This window comes from Ambystoma mexicanum, chromosome 8 (assembly GCF_040938575.1).
Source record: "Ambystoma mexicanum isolate Mex_15411 chromosome 8, UKY_AmexF1_1, whole genome shotgun sequence".
NCBI lineage: Eukaryota > Metazoa > Chordata > Amphibia > Caudata > Ambystomatidae > Ambystoma > Ambystoma mexicanum.
In genome coordinates, this window is record NC_090929.1 from 659400847 (window position 1) to 659412935 (window position 12089).

Here is a 12089-nt window from a genome sequence, read left to right on the forward strand (position 1 = left end):
CAAGCTACTCCTCACTGATGAGCCCCCAACAAGAGCGAAACATGTTTGGGGATGCTTGTGGTCTCGTGCAGAAGGGATGTGACCTAGCAGTTCGGGCTGGACTGCCCCTTTTGGGGTGGGGCCAATCCTGATTTGCATTTGGTCTTTCCCCTTCTGTAAGGCTTGGCAGGCGAAGAACGGTGGTCTGGAGGGTTGCCCAGAGCAATGCCAGAGGTTAAGATTCATTCTAAACCTTCCAGCCATAACCTCTTTGTTTTTACCTTGAAACTAGAGACAGAATTGTGAACATTTTTCAGACCCCTTAGATGATAATTACACTCCGCCTGAGCATTACATCGTATCAAGGGCAACAGCTTCCTCTACAGAAAGTGAAGAGGAACTTATGTGTTCATAGCAGGTCTTTGGGCTCCCTCCAGACCCCTGGAAGACGAAAATATACCAACTATTTCACTTCCATCTCCTTCCTTGAATCAGAAATGTTTCTCTAGTGGGGAGCATGGTCATCAAGCAATGCGCGCCCCCCACCCCCCTCGAATAAAAATGATTTCCCCACCACACCATTTTTAAAGGATCCCATTCAGGGTGGGTAGGGTTTGGAAACAAGGGCTGAACCATCATGTACAAGTATCCTATGTTTCCAACCCAGTGAAATGTTAAGAAGCCCATGAGAAATTGTACCAGAGGCCTAGCTTTTTAGAATAAATCGCTTATATTTGTGCTGCCTGGTCTCCTTGCACATATTTGGTAGCTTGCATACTGTCTGGGATGTGGTAGAAACAAACCTTAATTCAAAGTGGCAGAGACACTAAACTAAAATAGCTGAATATTGAGAGGCCATGAACTGGATACAATGGTTAATAACGGGGCTGTTGGTTCATGCGGTCCGTCTAGAGTGATGCAGAAACAAGGCTGAATTCAAGCAAATGGAAAGACCCTTTTCTTAACAGCAATCACGCAGACTATTCTCTTACATTGAGAACGTTGCAGCCCTATATTCACACAGCCCCAGAAGATCTGGCCACTTGCCATGGCCACAGGCTATGCCTCAGGCACCAAAACGATATCACTATTTGTTGTACCTCCATTTTGACACTTTTCAAAAAATAAAAACAGAACAGATTTGCAAAGCAGTTTTTCATTTTGTTGCCAATGCTCCTCGCACAAGTTTGCTGCAAATCGGTCAGTCAGTTCGTGCTGTAGCTGCAAGCAAAATGTATTTTCCCATTCAAGCCTATCCCGATGTTTTAACTTTTGGAATGCCCCCTGCCCACCAGTTTCCCCCCCCCTTGACAAAATCCCTTCAATCCTTCAAACTTTGCACAAACATTCCAAGTTGGGCCTATAATCTTTTTGCACATTTATGGGCAGATTCATGCAACTTGGGCAAAATATTAGCCGTCAAAAAATGTTGTGACCCCCCTCTCTAATCTTTCCCCCTCTTGACAAAACGGCACCAAACTTTGCCACAACATTTAATGTTGAGGCTTCCTTATTATTGCACAATTTTGTGCAGTTTCGTTGAACAGCTCAGAAGTTGTAAGCAGTCTAATAACTGCTCTTCACTGACCCTGTAAGGCACACACATGCATGGATGTCTTCGAACATTTGTCAAGTTCACGAACATGTTATGTTACTTGGCATTTATATAGTGCCTTATGTATCAATGGTATGACCTCAAAGCGCTGGTAGGTTGAACGCCCTCGGGAACCGCAGTTCAAGTCAGTAGAGCGTGTAGTATGGTGCGTGGGCGCACCGGATGTGTGTGCAGCTGGCGTGGTTGTTCCATGATAGCTGCTTCTTAGCGGTAGGTGTAGTGCTGAGGAAATCAGTTGGATGTGTTCAGTCTGGACGATGGACACCCAGACTGAGTTCTGGCTGCGTTAGGGCTGAGGAGACGCCCAAGCTAGCCGGTATGTGCTCTGCTAGCTGTGTTTTATTAGAATGATGAGGTGTTTGTGGGGTCATGTTAGTATGAGAACAGCTAGGCCAAATGTGTCATAGTATAGCTGTGTTCTATTTGAATGATGGTGTATAGGAGAGAGTAAGCGTAGTAGTGCGATAGGGTGGTTATCAGTAAAGCGCTTGCGACCAAGCACGAGAGCAGGACAGGGGGCATACATAACCGCATACGTATATAAAGTGACATTTTTTTCCCAATCCTGTTCCCTTTTTCAATCTGCTCCATCCGTAAAGAAACAGGGTTGGCAAATACCTAACTTAAACTGTGACAAGTGATTCAACATGTTAAATAGCATCACAGCAATGTCTCCGAACATCTGGCATCTTCACGGATATCGGAGAACCTAGAAACACCCAATTTTTGGCTTCATCTGGACATACCCCCATTGTATCCTCATCATCCCTCACTTCATTTGTTTGACAATCTGAATGTTTTTAAAAAAAAATGTTTACCACAATGTTCATGGCACAGTTTACAAATCCAACATGGCATCCATTTCAAAAGTGTTAATGCAGCTCACGTTTCTTAACTGACCAATCAGCGGTCGTGTACGATGTCCACAAACATTAAGCGACTCCCTCATTGGCTGAGGTTTCCGTGGACACTGAACCAAGAAGTGAGTCTGCGGTCAGGACGGAGCCATCACTAATATTTAACCTACTTTTTGAGCATCTTTAGCAAATTTACTGCATAAATTAACACCAAGTGTGCAAAAGCAAGCTTTCTGACCATGCTGCCGCACCTCGCGCAAGTCTGGTGCAAATACGTCCAGCTGTTGGGGCTGTAACTGTGAGCCAAATTGTTTTCCATTCCCGTCTATTCACATTTAAAATGTTTTGGGACCTCCCCTATAACCTTCCTCCACCCTTGACAAAACTGCACCACACTTTACAAATAAATTCTGAGTTGGTGTATACATTTTTTGCAAATTTTATTGTACATTTTACTCGAAGAACGCCAAAGTATAAGCCACCCAAAAACTGTTCTTCCTAAGGGAAGTTCAACTCAACCATAGAAATCTATGCTGTGATGAATCCTGCAGTTGCCTCACTGAATCCCTGTCTAAAGTTTCCTCCCGGGTGGCCAGGGAAAGGCAGGTGCTTCCTGATCCTGACCATGAGGGTGGTGCTCTGTGGGAGTATCACCTTGGAGGCAAAAGGAATCCAGGGGAGGATACACAGTATTTGCCTTCTTTTAAAGGAGACATTTTAACACTCCCACAGTATATAATGGCTTGTTGCCACCATAGCCCTTCTGCTGTACGAGTTAACCATCTTAGTATGGGTGGGCGTAGTCAGAAACACTGTATGAAAAACAAATATACATCTTTCTCAAATTCAGGGAACCCAGACAACTGAAAATGTCCCCAATTCTCGAAAGTGTAAGATAAGGTTTGTGGATGTTAACATTTCATCTAAAGACCTACATTCCTCTTGACAAACATCTTCTGATGACTTATTCACCTAATATTCCCTTAGTAAAGGTTGTTGAAAAGATCAAAATGCAAGTATGAAACCAGTTAAGAAAACTAATGTTATTCCCTCAGTACTGAGATGAGGAAGGGGCATGCAGAGGAACAAAACTGTAGTGGTCAGCTAATTAACCTAAATGACACGCACCTGCAAGAGACTGGGTAAGCTTAAATGGCCCACACAGGTGTAAGTTGTATATAAGCCAGAGAAACAGAGTATGCTGTGCGAATTGTTGCAGTTTGAGGCGGGGCTGGAGAAGCGAGAAGACGCCAGGACCACTGTGGGTCCCGAAAGGGTCTGTGCCTCTCATTATCCCCCTTGTAGAGGTTGCGCAGCGGGAAGCGTGAGAGTAGAACGCTTCACCCCAGAAAGTGAGTTGTGCAGTGCTTGCGCAGTGGATGGCAGAAGTGGCGAGAGCAGCAAGACGTCCCCGTTGGCTGGATTGCACCAAGGACACGCTGAGGTGAAGGCGGCTCTAAGCTGGCATGACAGAAGCGAAGGCAATCTAAGAAAGGCCGGTCACCTAGTCAGAAGAAAGCACGATTGTCGAGGTTCTGCAAACACCAAGCGGAGCATGGAGAAGCGACTTACCCAGTGAGTCTGAGGCAAGCGAGTGACTACAGGGTGCTCTGGTGCGGCCTGAGTGTGCCGCGCAGAACATTTAACTTGCATATGAGTGAAAGACGTGCAGCCTAGCTGTGCGAGTGCTGAACTGTCAAACACCATTGAAGTGGCAGGCTGTAAACATAAAAGGATCCAATCCTTAGTCTGTAAAGTCTTGGAAACTCAACTACCCAGTGGGGAAGCCTCTGAACTCTAAAGGGCACAACCAATACCCAAGCCAAAAAGAGTTGGAGCAGACTATCAATTTATCAACTATTCCCAGAGGCAAGAGGGGAACAGCAAGAGGCCCAAAGGTTCTAAAGTTGGCTGCTCATGCTTTGGGAGATTTATAGATGTGGTTGATACGGTCACACATTGCCAAAGCCAAGACATAGGCAAAGTAAAACCTTATACATGTCACCGTTTGGTTGTTGATGTAGAAGAGGAAAGAACTTGGCAAACAGGCTGCCCTTCTGGAAGAAGCTATCCAAAGGGAAATGAGCATCATTCGTAGAAAAGTCCTGTTACAGACCAATGTGAAAGTTCTATTGCCCAATATCTACTAAAATAATTTATACCAAAGACGACTATGGACATTGTTGCTATTCTAATTTGAAAGTTACCATTGAAGCACTTGTCTGGTCTGGTGCTGAAGAGGTAGACCGGTTGGCGAATGCCGACATCCAGACATGCAAGACTCACCGAGGCACAGTTGTCTGACAAGCACTGTTCCCTAAACAGCCTAGCGAGAGGCTGTGATGTGGAGTTTGGTCTAAGCAGACACACACCAGTGAGGTGGCGGCCGAGAAAGGGGAAGAGAGGAAACCCCCCTCTGAGCAGATCCCACTTGGAATAAAGGGAGTGTGCCCAAAGAGGGAGTGGAGCAAAGGACGAGAGTCATCCTGAACCATGGTGGCGGAGACGGGGAAGAGAGGGAACCCCTCTCAGTGCTGATTCCACAAAGCGAGAAATACACTGCAGCATATTTATAAAAGCAGCAGAGGCAGGCACGAGGGCCATATATCCAATTGGCCTCTAAATCTCATCTGGCTTGGAGTCATGGTCTAGATGTAATGGTCAAAATGTTTTACCCTGAATATAAAGGGGATGTAAAAGTCTTATTGTACAATCATAGGAAACACCCACTCACTGTCAAGGAAGGGGTACATTGCACAGGGACTCATAAAAAAAAAAGCGTTATTCTCCATTCCTCAGGAAGTTCAAGAACAGGCTGTGACAGACAGGGGTTCGCAAGGTTTTGAAGAGGTAGATAAACGTAGGGCAGACACACCAACCCAGGAGCTTGAGGAAACAGACCTCCTTCCAGACCTAGCTTTTCCACAACGAAAAAATACTATATCGACGGACGTCTTCTCTAAAGTCATGTCTGAAAAAGGTCATTGGCAAGGTGGTCCTTTCATCTTTATTAAGAGTGGTCCTTTGTATAAGGGAGATAGCAACCCGAAAGGATGTCATAGATCCCAGTTAGTGGTACCTAGAAGTTGAAGAGAGGGACCTAAACATTGCCCTTTTTGGCACTGATCCCACTCAGCCCATCAACAAAGAAATAAGTGATGTGCATCGCTTGTGACCCATCGATGTAATGTGGGTGTGAGGGTGGCTATTCACTCAGTCATTAAAACCATATCCTGAGGACGTCACAGAAAATATGACCCTGCATTCTATAGAGCAAGTCGACTGACTGCAGTCACATGGAGCCGATGACATCACGACTGACAGGACATAGATGCTTTAGACATTAAGCACATATGCATTCCTGCATGAAGCTACGTAGCCATTTTAGTTCATTTCTTATAGACACAAAGTAAATGCTTATGACTCGCATAGCTAGAGGGCTGACTTTTTTTCACTAAGCAGAAAACCGCAAGATGCATAAGAATACATATGGACAGCTTGCTGACGCTCAATGCAAATAACAGGGACAGCCATGCAAATAAAGATGGGCATTTGTACATTGGAGTGAATGGGCAGGGATTTGAGAATTCGAGACACAGAAAAATCTGACTGATCCAGCTGAAGCCGACAGAGCAGGCTTCCAGCGCAGTTACTGTGCACCGATAGCCAAGGACATAGAGAAAAGCAATGTTCCTAGATGAACAGAAACAATAGGTCACCTGCAAGAAGCCAAAGCAGAAAATCCTCATAATTACAGACAGAAGAGAGCCATTTCATGGTCCTTACACACGTGACCTAAGCATGGTAGACAATGCCTATTCGTCCACGCTAGGTAGAGATTGCGGTTCCCATTGGACTGAATACAGGGAGATACAAATGTAGCATAGGTTCAAAGACAATTGTTCTGTCTCACGGCACAGGAGATCAGGGAAGGTAATTTATTGGGAACACGTGGTATTGTTTGTGATATCGTAGTCGTGAGTCGTTCCCACTACCTTGAATGTTGCACTTGCCCTGGTACCTGTCCAAGGTTCCAAGCCCGAGAAGGCCCTGTCCAAGTTTATACAATATTGCACTGGCCAGCCACCTTTCAATAACGTGCATTCGCATTTGAAACTTTTGGAGGTGGTCTCAGGAGTAGCCACCAGATATGGTTACCAAAGGGCTGCACTAATAGAAAAGTTTATGTAGCTCACCTTACTAAACTATCCCGGTTCACGTTAGGTTTTTTGGATGCAACTGCATTTTGGGACGTCATTAGTGAACAAAACCAACTGACCGCTGCCTAGACACAGACTGAGCGTGGAGAATGTTACATGCTGCAATCCATGTCATTTAAATGCGTAATGAAGACAGTTGAACTTTGCTTTATGGATGGGTCTTCCATTCTTGTTGCAAGGGATTCTAGGACCCAGTTCCTCTTGCCTGTAAAACAGGAGGCTGCTAATAGTCGCAGACCACTTTTAAAGGTGGTAGCAAGAGGATGGTTGCCAAGACCGCTCAACAATAAGACCACCTTGTCCCGTTACATGCCCGAAAAGCTGTGTTGCGACCCACGCGGAATGGACCAAAAAAGACCATGCATTGTTGTTTAAAAGGTCAAACCAATGTTAACACCAAGCACTCCAAAATTAATGTTTAGTTGCAATTAGTTTTGGAAAGTGTATATAATAATTAAGGTATGAAATTTGGAAGATTCAAGGTGGGGGAGAAAACTACAACCTTGGCATCTAGGTTGTATGGCAATATGTTTAGGACAAAAGAGTTCCCCATTTGGGAACCCACGTCCCCTGCACACCGTCTATGGCCTTGGAGTAATAGCCAAATTCTTTGGACACACAAAGCCCATGTAGGCTATCCTGCAACCAGGGTGACTACTTGGCTCATTATTTAAATGCTAATTTAAACACTTCTATTTAGACAATCTAAACATTTCAACACTAATAATTGAAATGACCATTAGGCAATTCACATAATACAAATATTTGTTGTGCAGATAGCCCAACGCATTTCGAATGCGACTCTTCATTAGGGGCACATATATTTCAATTTAATTCTATGAAAAAGTCAGAAAATAGATTTGATAAGTCTCATGTTAATAATTAAAACAAAAATCAAAACAGAAGATACATTAGTAATTTGATTAGACATTAGGTCAACCAGAAGAAAATGTATGTACTTTGTAACATAAAAGGTTCCTTCAGTTACAGGTACGCATGAGCGATACAAAATTCTCTAGACAATTGTAACCTGATGCTGAAAAAGTCATTAGTCTCATTTGTCATCCTTCATGAGAACAGTGCCTATATTTTATTACTCAGGTCCTTTAGATTCATGGTCCTCATGCAAGTGTAGAGGACTCATTAATCATGGGTATGTAAAGTGAGGTTTGGCTAGCTTATTAATGACCAAGCACTCCTGGGTAGGAAAGTGCAGCTTTAGGGAAATAATGTTTTCCATTAGTAAATATAACCATCTAATGGTCACTGGTTGCAGTTAAAACCTAGTGCGTAGTGTAATTCATAGAATTATGCTTCTAGAGGTCAAAGGAAAACGACAAAGACGTCATTTCATAGATAAATGCGGAACTTCAAGTGATTCTTTAAGTGCTGTATTAGCGCAGTCATAACACTGTTTGAGAGGTCCTTAGGCTGGAGATTTATCTACAAAACACAAATGTGCACTTATTATGGTATACATAGCATCAATGTTGCCATAGTAGAGGAATCGGATGTGATCTTACCGATCAGAGATCTCTAAATAGATTAATGGAGATCCAAAGTGGAAGGCCAGATGCAGTGGTTTGGATCACGTCCAAATGTGGTGGACGTTTCTCCGGGGAAGACCGGAGTCAGTCTAAAAATCAGAAAACCCATGTTTTTAGACCATGTTTTTAGAGTATTGCTGAGGAGAGAGCAGGTTAAAAAGCAAAATATCAACTCTACTTACTTCAAATTAAGGTACAGAAGGAGAGTGGTCGCGTTCCAGCAGGTCCAATCCCCTCAGGCAGCTTCTACAGTGCCTAACAAGATGGTCGCTATTTGGATGTGCAGGAGTCAGTGGCATCATCATGCGCGTATGACATCACTGTGTACCTGCACCTAGCAGGGCAATGCACACATTCTTAATGTCTATGTGTGTGATAAAAAGGAAATACGAGCTGGCTTAGGCTCTGACAATGGCAGGCATGAAGACCATATGAAGGGTTAATCAACTCAGGCTGGCTGAAGGACAAGAGTAATTGACAGGTCACTGGACCAATCAGAGATTAGCTTTTGTTGACAAATGAATGTGTCTGATCCTATTTACTTTACTTTTGTTGCCAGGAGACAGAGTCGGAGGTTTTGAAGAGTAAGAGTTACGAGTGGGCTTATTAAAAAAAAGATACGCTGAAGAGGAAGGCTTTTGGCTGAATGGAAAGACTTCACGTTGCGCCAAGTTATATAATGTTCCTGTAAGCGATAGTTTTTAAATCGCTAATTTTTATGTTCCGTTCATGCAAGCCTGAACAGAACGAGTCCGACGGCTGAGGGAGATCGAGGATTCAAGTAACGGCAGCCGAGCGAGGGGTCCTGTTGAATGTGGAGGAAAACAGGAATTTGAAGCGTGGAGAGACAGTGGACTCCGACTAGACGGATGTCAAAGGGTCTGGGAAGGAAAACGAAGCTGTGAAGTAACGCAGAGCTGGCATAGCCGCTCATCGTTCCGAAGCCTTATTACGAGGGGCGGAGTTATGCTGGCCAGCTTCGACGCTTCGCTCTGACAGGAGAGAGAGGAGTTGAGAAGCCGCATCACTACGAACAGCTGATCTGAGCTGTACGGCATCGAGGCAGATAGAAACATAGCTCCGACTGAAACTTATTGCTGATACAGTAAACAAAGGTATGTGTTAAAGCGAGAGGCCGAAGTGGAAAGTGAAAAAAACGTATAACTCTGAAGTTAAGACTTAATGACTATTTTATTAGAATAAAGCGGAGACAAGAGTGAATGAAGAAGGTCATAGACAATGTTTGTACGAATAAGAAAGCCAAGAAAGACTGTAAAGAAATATCCCAAGGAGAATAGGGGAGAGCATTAATAAAGCCACAGAGACATAATTCTGCTTATACAGGGATTTGACAACATATACCCCTTAAAGTCTGTGTGAAACGAATATCGAACAGGAGAAAACAACCTCTAATATTCTAAGTGGGTATCAGAATAGACTGTAAAGATCGTAAGACTGCTACAGCAAGAACAGAGGAATTGAGTGGCAAATGAAACGAGATTGAACAATTACAGTGAGCAAAGCATAAGAAATTTATATTACATAAAGAAAGGTGGAAACAAACTTGAATAAAGACTTACCTGAAGACATCAGCTTTGACTCGCGTGAAGAGTTCCACCACAACAAGAACATACTTCAGGAATCATCACGTATCCTTTTTTCTGAAAGAAAACATAGAAAGGAGAGTTAAATTGTTAATAAAAGTTGTTTCGGAAACAAGTTAATGCCTACTTCAAGTCCCAGGGTGTTTATTTACGTATCTACTGAGGGAGAATATCACAATGTGTCCCAAAGTAATTGATATACATGTATACCAATGAGAAAAAGATCCCATGGATAATATGTATAAAAAGAAACAAACTGTAACAACCGGTGTTAGCACTTGTATGCGTCTTAGTGTGACATCACATGTATGCATGTGACTTCATATATAAAACAAGCCTGATTTTGTCAAGTATTAGAAGTTTGTTAAAGTAGATATGGCCGAGGTGGTAGGCAATCTTGGCATATGCAAAGAGTACAAGTTGAGAATCTTTTGTTGTCTACATCCCAGGTGGTCATCATCCAACATGTATGTGTGAGACCTTGTAAATGGATAGGTCAAGCTGAATGTTAAGAAAATAACGGATTAAAAGTGGTCTAATTACACCAGTCAATTCCCCAAATGAGAATCATGCTGAATGTAGCTGATCCGGACTAAAGATGGAAGGCTCCATGTTTAGTGGTCAAAGGTCATGCAGCGATTCCCAATGCATTATTCCCAGAATTCAACTAGCTTCTAGTATTAGTGTTAACTGGCAGCATTCTTCTTGAAGCGGAATAGGCTAGGTGTAAAAAGAGCCTCATCTTACCAACACTGTATATAAGTAGTATCATACGGGTACAGTCCAGTCATTAAAAGAGTATGAAAGATTGTTATATCATTTGGTGGCATAGAACAGTGTTTACATGGTCCCTTGCACATAAAGCTTACAAGATGAACTGCTGAAACAAGAGTTCACAGTATCTAAATTATTCCAATATAGTTTGTAAGGAAAAAGGACTGATGAGATCTTTGTTGGTGCTGCGCAAAAGCGGTTATAACATTTGCTGGCACATGACAATAATTGCATGATCCAATATATCAAAAAAAGTATTACAAGCCGACTCTTAATGAGCTCACATTTTATCTGGATTGAATCAATGTGGTTTTTAGAGAAAAGAACCTAAGTAATATTCTCCATTCGATGCCTAGAGAGGTCATTGCATCTAGTCTATGCATCCAGAATAGTTCACGTTACAACAATTTTTTAGGTAGGTCACCACCCCTAGGTAGTGGATGTACTACTTCTAGTCTGACAACTCATTTGAGAGGTATTGTGGTGATTTTCTTTGAAATGTTTATAGACCGGTGATTTAGTGTTACCTGTCCTAATGCTTGACTTGTGTTCAGTCCATCTGTCCTTCGTGATGTTTTACCTACATAGTACTTGTTGCATGGGCAGCGGAGTGCATATATGACATTTTTAGTCTCAGAAGTAGTGTAATGTCTGAGGGGATCTTTTTACGAGTACCTGGATGGCGTATATGGTCGCCTTTGATGATACGCAACTAGTGTTGGCAATTAAGGCAGGTAACTGTGCCACATTTTTGTTTGCGCAGAGTGCTTTGAGGTGGTTGTTTAGGTTTCGCAGCTTTAATGAGTGTATCCCTAAAGTTGTTGCCTCTTGTATTCCAACATTAGTGGCCCTCGAAATAGTTGATTGAAGTTAGGGTCCGATTTGATTAGATCCCAGTTTTTGTGGATGATACATTTAATCTGGTAGCTCTGGCTAGAATATTTCAGCATGTGGATAAGCCTTCTTTCTCTTTTTTGTGTTGCCTTTAAGGAGTTCACGTCCCAGTGCTTCGGTCCTTATTATTGCTTTTTCAGTGTGTCCTCTGGGAAACCTCTCCACAAATCTATACTTCATGCCATCATATTCTTGTAGAACTTAGGAATCAGGCGTGATTCTCTTGAGCCTTAACAGTTGACTATGAAGATTTTCTTTGAGATGTTTTGGATGGAAACCACTAAAATGTAGAGTGCTGTTAACATCTGTGGGTTTTCTGTAGATTTTGGTGTTAAATCCAGTTCCTGTGAGTTCAATGTTGACGTCCAGGAAGTGTACTGAATGATTCCCTATTTCCATTGTAAATGTTATCCTTTCATTACATCTGTTCAAATAATTCAAAAATTGCAGTAGTTCTTCCCCTGTTCCTGCATGTATCTTTTGAACATTACATTTTGTTCTTCCATAGTTGGTTCTCAAGGACGTGTGTATTCAAAAAAAGTACATGAATATGTTTGCATATGACGGGTTGACTGAAGAGGTACCCGCGTCATATGAAC

The 12089-nt window shown here is 42.7% G+C and overlaps 1 long non-coding RNA gene across 2 annotated transcripts in view; it reads right to left on the bottom strand.

Moving 5' to 3' along the window:
• LOC138472296 (uncharacterized) overlaps positions 1–12089 on the bottom strand; it is a 335114-nt gene that overhangs the window by 113936 nt on the left and 209089 nt on the right. For both annotated transcript variants that reach the window (XR_011268581.1, XR_011268582.1), the window contains exon 3: positions 9799–9879. This is a non-coding gene — a long non-coding RNA (uncharacterized lncRNA). The remainder of the gene's footprint in view (positions 1–9798; positions 9880–12089) is intronic.